The sequence below is a fragment of the Bubalus bubalis genome, chromosome X, assembly GCF_019923935.1.
Source record: "Bubalus bubalis isolate 160015118507 breed Murrah chromosome X, NDDB_SH_1, whole genome shotgun sequence".
In the NCBI taxonomy this organism is placed as follows: Eukaryota; Metazoa; Chordata; class Mammalia; order Artiodactyla; family Bovidae; genus Bubalus; species Bubalus bubalis.
In genome coordinates, this window is record NC_059181.1 from 39,678,153 (window position 1) to 39,688,042 (window position 9,890).

A 9,890-nucleotide genomic window follows, 5' to 3' on the forward strand; every position below is an offset into this window, starting at 1 on the left:
CTTTAGCATAGTCAATGAAGCAGAAGTAAATGTTTTTCTGGAATTCCCTGCCTTTTTATATGATCCAAATGATGTCAATTTGATCTCTGATTCCTCTGCCTTTTCTAAATCCAGCTTGTACATCTGGAAGTTCTCAGTTCATGTACTGTTGAAGCCTAACTTGGAGGATTTTGAGCATTATCTTGCTAGCATGTGAAATGAGTGCAATTGTGCAGTAGTTTGAACATTCTTTAGCATTGCCTTTCTTTGGGAATGAAAACTGACCTTTTCTAGTCCTGTGGTCATTGTTGAGTTTTCCAAATTTGCTGGTATATTGAATGCAGCACTTTAACAGCATCATCTTTTAGGATTTGAAGTAGTGTTATAAAAATCTATACTTGTTAAAATTCACAGAACTGTATACACATACACACACATGTTGAGAGGTGTCCCTTAATGAATTGAACACTCTGTACCATTTATCTACTTGAAGGAGTCATAATTCCTTTTCTCTCTCTTTTTTTAACTTAGTGGTTTATTTTTATTTAATTTTATTTTTGGCTTCATGGCATGTAGAGTCTTAGTTCCCAAGCCAGGATCAAAACCCATGCCCCCTGAAGTGGAAGTGTGGAATCCTAAGCACTGTACCACCAGGGAAGTTCCTCTTTCCTCTTTTAATAGGTTCACTGGTGTTGGACAGACACACTCATCACCTGTAGAAGTTAGACGGTACATATTTGGCACAGAACTTCTTATTCATTCCCAACTGGATGCTGCAATCTTTTTTCTGCCACCACCCTACGCAACCCTAACCTTCTCTTCTATCACAATGGGCCCATACCTATGGGAATCATATCTTTTGGTCTATGTGTTTGTAGCTGCAGTATGGACCATGCTGGATCTTAGTTCCCCAACCAGGTTCTGAACTCATGTCCTGCAGTAGAAGTGGAGTCCTAACCACTGGACCACCAGGGAAGTCCCAAGGGGACTGTATCTTTTAATCGTAAGTGGGCCATGTGGTCTCTGGAAGAACCTGTGTTCTTATGGACACATCTCAATTTTAGTGTTTGAAATTGAGACTGGCCACAGGATAGCCAGGGCCCATGGTGGTCCTGGCTGACAGTGTCTCTGGCTGGCTGGCAGCCCCATATGGATGCTGCATCTATCCCCTTTGGAACCCTCTTCCTTGTCTCCCCCAGAAAAGGGGATAGCCCTGGTAGAAACACAACTCCTGATAAACAGAAAAGCAGATGAGGACTGGCAGAAATTAGGCTCCTCAAAGCAATCAGGCTGAAGATAAAACAGAAATTTAATGAAAATTGAAAATCCAATCCATATTACATAGCCATTAAAAATGATGTTTACCAGGAGTTTGGAATAGCATGAAAAATGCTTGTATCACTACGTTGAGCAAGAAAAGAGAAAATTACCAAATTGTGTGTACAGTTGATCACAATTATGTTTTAAAAGATGTATAAGTAAAAAGTCTGGTGGTAAACATACCATGATGCTGGTGATGACCGACTTTCAGGGAGAAGACGCACCTCCCCCCACCACTCTGTACTTTAATCTATAGAGTTCACATTTTCTAGAATGACTGCCTACATCTAATTTAAATTAATCTTTATACTTAGAAAATAGGATGTTGGGGCTTTATATTAAAAATACCATTTGGGGCACTAGCGCTATATGGGTAAATGATCAAATATTTATCCGGCACCTATCATGTCCTGAATTCTCTGCCCAGTTAAACCATCACTGCCAAATCCCCACCCCGCCTCTTTGGAAAGCTTCTCTAACACACACAGTGTCATCGTCTGTGCCCTGCATTTGTGACCAAGTGCCTCACTGAATAACTAAGGCAAGCTCAAGGATCTGGCATGGATATCATCAATGAGCCATGACAGTTTCTCCAAGACAGACACCCTCTAATCAACCCATGCCTGGGTGGAAAAGGTCCCCAGTTAAAACTCTGGTCTCTGCCATCAGGTTGCAGGCTCCCTGCGACTTGGGCTCAGCCATCCTCTGTTCAAGCCCAGCCCCCAGAGCTCATCAAACATGTCCTCTTTTGTGTCTGGTGGCCACTCTCTCACCGCCAGCTTCCCCTGATTGACAGAGCCCACCTGTCAATCACAGGCCCAGCTCAACGGCCTTTGAGGAGTTAATGCGGGGCCCCTCGGCCCTGTTGGAGTTAATGCCTGCCTTCCCTGACATGGGCATTCTTCCCCTCAGGGCTAAGACCTCTCCCAGCCTCCCCGCCATGCCCCCAGAGTGTCCTGCAGGCCTCTCACAATGCCTGGCCGCCTTCATTAGCCCTGTGGGCCTTCTGGGCCCCTTCTCTGTGCAAGGCACCATTCACACTGATCCCCGCCCTCCAAATTCAGTGTTAGGCCACCTGACCCCTGTCAGCAACAATTTCTGTGACACGATTCAGTGTGGGAAAGGCCAGTGACACTTTCTAGACAGATCAGGCCCCACACGGCCTCCTTTTACCCTGCCCACCTCCATGGCCATGCCCTCATGAGCGGCCTGGAAGGCTCTGTGGGGCGGGGGCGGGGGGGGCATGCCCTCCTGAGGTCTGCTCTTGAGTTTGGAGTCCCTGGAGAGGGGTCCAGAAAGGCCTTTCTCATCTCCTGTTACCCACAAAAGTGGTGCCAGCCAAAACAGGGGAAGCAGGCATGGGGCTGAATCTGTGGTAGGGGAGGGAAATTCAGCTGAGCCCCCAAAGGAGAGGGAATGGGGCTCAGAGCCTACGCTGGGCACCAAGAAGGTGGGTAGGGGAGAGTAGAGTCCAGAGTGTCAGAGAGAAAGGGAAGGATGGGGAGGGGTAGAGGTGGGGAGGAGACCAACTTTGCGGATAGGCCGTGTTCTGAGCCCAGGGGCTAAGACTGGCAAGAGAAGTTGCCAAACTCCAGAAATTCCCAGTCTAACTAGGAAAACATTTGAAACCTACTGTGGTGAGAACACTAAAGAGGGCAGATATAGCTCAGCAGGGAGTCCAGAAAAGGGACTCATCCTGAACTAAGTCTTGGGTGATGAGTAGCAGCTGGCCAAGTAAAAGAATAGGGAAGGGCATTCCAGGCGGGGGGAACAGAAATGTGAAGCCACCCCGCTCCAGACTTCTTTCATTTTCTCCCAGAAGTGCCTTCAAGGAGTTCACCTGGGAGCTTGGTACCAGCTCCACTTTCATTGTCTACTTAAGGTCATGGCTGATGAACCCATGTGCCCTGTGGGATTTTGAGCCTGGGAGTCTCAGATATTTCACAAAGACATCCCCTACCCCGTTGGATGGTGCCACTGTCGCCGAGTAACAAACCGCTCCAAAGCCTGGTGACTTAAAACAAGCAGTCTACGCTGCTCATGGATCATAGGTCAGGAATTTGGACAGGGACAGCTTGTTTCTGCTTTATGATGACTGGGACCTCAGTTGGGAGATTAGAAGGCTAAGATGACCATCCTAGATGACCATGGTCATCCTAGAAGGCAGGGTGCTGGAATCATCTTGAAGCTCCTTCAGTCACAAGGCTAGCACCTGGGTTGAGATGCCTTGAAGGCTGGACTCAGAGGGACTGCCTCTCACATGGCTTGGGGTCTCACAACATGGCAGCTGGGGCCTGGGAGGAAGTGCCCCTGGAGATGACATGCAGAGAGAGAGGGTCTCAAGGGGGAGATTTCATGGCCTCAGCTGGCCTTGCCTGGGAGGTCATTCACTTCTGCGGTGTTCTTCTGGTTCTGAGTGAGTCACTGGGCCATGTCAGATTCACAGGGAAAGGACATCAATGCCACTTCTCAATGGGAAAGTGGTCAGAGAACTTGCAGACTTGTTTAAAACCTCCCTGAATGATGCCTCTGGGCTAGTCCTGCCCTCTATCAGACACTTATCAGGGGGCTTTTTTGTGGTGGCCACATTAAAAGAAGAAACACAAGAGTTCCTAAAAGAAATCCAAGAGGGCCATTGAGGGGTTTATTAGGGGGAAAGCCTGGATCGAAGAGTCACACATTATTTGAATGACAGCTTGGACCACGACAGCCACCAGCAGCAAGTTCATTCCAGAGGGACCTTAATGCACATGTCAGCTCAAATAGACGTCTGTTCTGTTGGTTGACAGGAATAGCAAATGCATAGCATCGTGCACGTAGGGAAAGGAAGAAATGTTTAGAAAAAGGGAAGGATGAGAGAGGCATTTTACTAATTAGCAAGATGGGAAAAGTGTTCCCCCTGCCCCTTTGAAAGCCCGTTTTATAAAAGAGCCAGAGGAGGGGTTAGAAAGCATTCAGACTCTCAGCCTTGGGTAGCCACATGGCTTTAGACAGATCACTTTGGCTTTCTGGCCTCTGTTCCCTCATCTGGTACGTGAGAGGACCAGATGAAGGTCTGTGAGGTTGGTCTGAAGTTACTCTTGATTTTAACCAAAAGGAGCAGCATCCAGTAGGTCAAGGGGAGTGTGACTGGTTCAGGGGCCATCCTTCAGTGCAGGGGTCTCCGCCGAGCCCACCAGCATGGTCCTGGGTAGGAAATCAGCCAAGCAGAAGTTGGGGGGTCTGTGCCCTCAAAATGCTGTGTGTCTGAGTTTCCAGCCAGAGTAGATAGAGGCCCCAGAAATCCAGCACAATGGTTTCAGGGTGTGTTTTCCTTTGTGAAGAATCCCATGCCAAGGCACTGTTAAAATTGATATTAAAAAGAAGAAAAAAGAATTCCTCAGTAGCTTCCATATGGTTTAGAGAGCAAAAACTTGGCAATTATTCTAAGTTGGCCAAAGAGCCATGTGACAGATGATTTTTTAAAATCCTGAATGGAGTTCCCTGACACACCCTGGGTGGAATCCCAGCCAGAGAATCCAGGCATTTCCTTCCTGCCTGGATCAGCTCCCTCCTCAGGCTCCCACATAGGATCCTGCAAAGCCAACGGAGGACCACAAGACCAATACACCACTGGCGCCTTCTGGAGGCCTGAGGAGGAGGTGGAGCCATATGCAAAAGCTGGCCACATTCCCCTAGCCTCTGGCTCTGAGTTCCAGGTCAGGACCTGGGGAAAGGCAGAATCTTGGATGATGAAAAAGGTCATCACAGAAGATAGATAGGAGGAAGGGAGATTTGCTTCCAGCAGGTTGGGGACCAGAAGCCTGCATACCTGGCATTTCCTACAGTCCCTCTTCCAATGCCCAGGTTGCCTGGAAGATGACGGTTTCCAAAGATGGCTGTAACAGGAACTCTCATTTATCCTATACAATGTAAGGGCGGGGGGAGTCTATGTCCCCTCCCCCTTGAATCTGGTGGCCTGTGATTATAGCTGAAGTGACACTGTCTGACTTCTGGAGGATAGGTCATTGAAGGCCATTGAGTTTCCTCTTCGATCTCTCTTGAGAGTCTGATTCTTAGAACTCAGTGACTATGCTACAGGGATGCCCAAGACACATGGATGGGCCCACATGTAGGTGTTCCAGCTGATGGCCCCTGCTGAGGTCCCAGCCAAAAGCTCCCAGATGTGTGACTGAGGGAGCCTCCAGAGGATTCCAGGTCCCAGTCTTTGAGACAGAGGATGAGATGGCTGGATGGCATCACTGACTCGATGGACGTGAGTCTGAGTGAACTCCAGGAGTTGGTGATGGACAGGGAGGCCTGGTGTGCTATGATTCATGGGGTCACAAAGAGTCAGACATGACTGAGCGACTGAACTGAACTGAACTGAACAGCCTTGGAGTCTTCCCCATCGAAGCCCCAGACATTATGGAGCAGAGACAAGTTGTCCCTGTTACACCTTTTTCAAATTCCTGACCCACAGAATTTGTGAGCAAAATAATATGACATTGTTTTAAGCTGGTAAGTTTAGGGCTATTTGTTACACAGCAGCAGTAACTGATATACTTCTGAACTGGCTATAAACCAGTATTTCTTAAACCGTAGTTCTTGGACTGCCTATAATAGAATGGGGAGTAGGTGGCAGGGAGACGGCCAAAAATACTGGTCTTGGCTCCCCACACCCAAGGAATTGTAATTTCTGGGGAATGGGATCAGAAAATGGATTTTTAAAGCAAACACCTCCACATGATTATTCTTAGGCATATTGACGTAGACAAACACCATTAATGCCAGGTCAGGGAAACAACCGTGACAATGATTGTCTTGGTTGTTGTTTTGACTGAAAGTTACAAACCAGCCCTCACTAACTTTAGCTCCAAATGGGACTTTCTGAATGGACAAAGACACAACTTTCACCTCCTGCTTTTCTGTGTGTCCCCTTGATGTTCCCCTCTCTTGCAGATTAACCATCTCTTCTCAATGCCTCCTTGTAGCCATCTGTGGTCACATGACCAAACTGAAAGGTAAGGAGAAAGGTCATGTGGCAAATTCTTGGGCACTGTCCTTCAAAGACAGCTGATACGTGTCCTTTGTCCCTTTTTATACCTGTTCTCCATTCTGCTGGCTGGAATGTAGACGTGGCAGCTGGAACTGGAGCAGTCATCTTGGACCAAGAGGCGACCTTGGGAATTGAGACCATGCACACTTGAATGACAAGATAGTAGGAACCTGGGTCTCTAAGCCACCATACCAGGCATGAGCTTCATTTTTCTGGATGTTTGCACATGAAAGAAACTATCTTGTTTAGGCCACTGTGACTCGTTATTTACAACTGAAAGTCACCTTTCTTGTTGTTGTTGCTCAGTTGCGAGGTCATGTCCAACTCTTTTCGATCACATGGACCGCAGCTAGGCTCCTCGGTCCTCCACTATCTCTCGTATGTTCCCTGTGTTTAGTTGCTCAGTCGTGTCCAACTCTTTGCGACCCCATGGACTATAGCCTGCCAGGCTCCTCTGTCCGTGGGATTTCCTAGACAAGAATACTGGAGTGGGTTGCCATTTCCTTCTCCAGGGGATCTTTCCAACCCAGGGATCGAACCTGTGTCTCCTGCATTGGCAGGCAGATTCTTGACCACTGAGCCACCTGAGAAGCCTGAAATCCTCATTAAGGCTTAACTTTTGTCTAATGAGTCTAATATTCATTTATAATAATAAATGCCATCTAATGAGCACCCTATATGCTAGGCTGAGTGGTGACCATTTAGCATACATGATTTCATTTAATCTCACAAAAAGTCTCTATGAAAAAGTTTCTCTCATTAGCAGCATGAGAAAACAGGCTCAGAGAGGTTACAGGTCATGAGCCCGAGGTCACACAGATAGCAAGCAGAGGAGCTGGAACTCGGACCTAATTTCGGTGAATCCAAAGCTCAGGGGTTAACGTTTCAGTGACCTTCTAGAAGCCAACTCTCTTCTCTTCTGTCCGACTGGAGCCAGCTCTCCAAGCTGGCATGCTTCTTCTCCCCAGGGGGCAGAAACCTAGGACACTCCCAAAGATCTGGCAACTTCGGCCTGGATGGGGTTCTTTAGCAAGACCGTGGATGAAAGAGAACATGCCAGAACAGGCTGGGGCAAGAGGGCAATGCCTCTGAAAGGAGTTTGTCAAGTTGCATCGGTCCCAGGCTCTGATAGGGTTAGAGAGAAAGCCACCTGTGAAAGGAAGCTGGGTGTATATTTGCGTCAAGCATAATAGGGAGTGGATCCAGCCAAGGGTAACTGCTCTGGGGAAGTTATCAGGCTTGGAAGCATCCCTGATTTCACATGAGTGATCACTAATTGCTCATTCTAGAAAACTAGAAGCCCCTCTCTCCTCTCACCTTTACCTTCACCCCACTCTCCACCTCAACTTCTTGGCTTGCAAACCACCAATTAGGAGGCAACAGAAACTACCAGCTGCTAATTAATACTAATTAACAGGCCTACTTACAGCAAATGCTATTTAAAAAGCCCAATGTTTACCTATTACCGAGTTAAATTGGAAAGGTCATGCCAAGTTTACTCGGCTGCCCTGACGTCCTTCCATCCATCACCCTTCTTTCCAGGCCCTTCCTTCCTCTCTGGCCACTGCATGTGTCATTCTGACATGTCTGCTCCTGAAGACAGAGGCCCTGTCTCTCTGGATGCTTGTCACTGGCCGCCTTCGCCCCTGTGCTTTGAATAAATGCTTTGGTGGAGGCAGAGGACATTGAGTTAAGTCTGCTGGGGATGGCAGTGGTATTGGAAAACCTCACAGGGTCTTCTGAAGGTGGTCTTGAAGTTCAAACTGGACACACTCATCTCCACACCCTCCTACATCTGTGAGTTTTTGTATATCCAAGTGAAGTCAAATCAGAGACATCCATGAAATGTTTCTGGCTGTCCAGGCACGTGGAGGAATTGCACTTCCTGGGCTGCAGTGGTTGAGTGGAATCATGTCACCAGTCACAGCCAATGAGTTATGAGCAGGAAGTGACCTTGCTTTTCCTTTGCCACAGTGGATGGGAATATTCCAAATAATGGCCCATCAACCTGTGTCCTGGAGTGAGGACAAGATAAAGTAGAAGTCTCAGCCAACCTCAAATGGGCATATTATGTGTGTGTGTGTGTGAAAAAATGAATCTTTGTTGTGTTAAGTCCCTAAGAATTTAGGGGACTATTTATTACTGCATCAGAGCTTAGCGCTTGCCACAGTGGTTCTTAACCTCTTGGTGTTTTGGGTCCATTTTCCAACTTGGGAATTCTTGTTAACATACTCAAAGGAATTACAAATCTCATAGGACACTAAACAAGTTCACTGTGGGCATGAGTAACTTCCTACTTCAGCTTTTTTTTTTTTTTTTTACATCTTCACAAGCACCCAACAGCTATGACTCTTCAGTTCTGCATCCTTGGCATTAGTCAGTGCTCACCCCATTCCAAATAATCACCATTTCCCTAGAGTTGGCTTGCCACCTGCCATGCCTCATTCCCATTCTCCCAACCACAGTGCACTATGTTCCACCTGACACGGCGCCAGGAGAGTGTCATTCTCCATCCTTACTCACCTGTGACATGGGAATAATGGACACCCAATACACTTCCAGGCAATCGATCCCAGAGATCACAAGAAAGAAAGGCTCCTAAACCAAGATAAGGAGGTCAGATCACACATGATCGTGAGGCAAATGAAAATACAGAGATGCAGCAGATTGGAACACTTAGGACAGGGGTACCATCCTATATCCTGGGTGGGCAACGCTGTCTCTCTCTGCTGCCTCTGCCTTCCTCACTTGACAGTGTGGATATGAAACCGCAGTTGAGGTTTGAGGTGCACAGAAGTCTGGAATGTGCCTGGGGCCAGTGTCACGCTCATGCTCAATTGGAGAGGCTCAGAGACAGAGTGCCAGGCCCTGGCTGCCGGTCTTCAATTAGCCTGGGGAACAGCCGTGGTTATTTGCATTTCTTGGACACATGGGGCCAGAATGAGTGTTACCAATGGGTGGCTGAATATCGAGTGCCTCATATGCCTCATGTATATTTAGCTTATTATGAATATTTAGTGCCTCAGATGCCTTAAATATATTTAGTGACTCATGAATATTTCGTGTCTCTTGTATATTTAGTACCTCATGAATATTAGGAATCCCTTGCTCCTTCCATCTCTCTTTATTTCTCTTCAGTTCTCTGCTCTGTGTTATCGGCATAACATCTATCCCTGGTTACAAACGTATCAGTGGCAAATTTTATCCAGCCTACTTGTGTGGGCTTCCCTGAGGGCTCAGCTGGTAAAGAATCCACCTGCAATGTGGAAACCTGGGTTCGATCCCTGGGTTGGGAAGATCCCCTGGAGAATGGAAAGGCTACCCACTCCAGTATTCTGGCCTGGAGAATTTCATGGACTATATAGTCCATGGGGTCGTAAAAAATCGGACACGACTGAGCGACTTTCGCATCTACTCATCTTCTGTGGCAGACTTGAATATTCCCAAACAGTACAGCAAATGTACATTATGTCAGTTGTAGCAAAAGTGACATTGTCTGTCTCGGTCAGCATTTTGTTCTATGACATCTATGGGGTACCCCAGCCCAGGCACT

General features: G+C 47.4%; 1 long non-coding RNA gene across 3 annotated transcripts in view; it reads left to right on the forward strand.

Moving 5' to 3' along the window:
- Nucleotides 1-9,515, forward strand: part of LOC123331790 — a 69,589-nt gene extending 60,074 nt beyond the window's left edge. Inside the window, exons 3-4 of one of the 3 annotated variants that reach the window (XR_006548565.2) lie at nt 6,241-6,302; nt 6,415-7,012. This is a non-coding gene — a long non-coding RNA (uncharacterized LOC123331790). Of the gene's footprint in view, nt 1-6,240; nt 6,303-6,414; nt 7,013-7,879 lie in introns of those variants that run through there. The other 2 variants (XR_006548567.2, XR_006548566.2) reach the window with 2 other exon arrangements.
- Nucleotides 9,516-9,890: the final 375 nt, after the last annotated feature.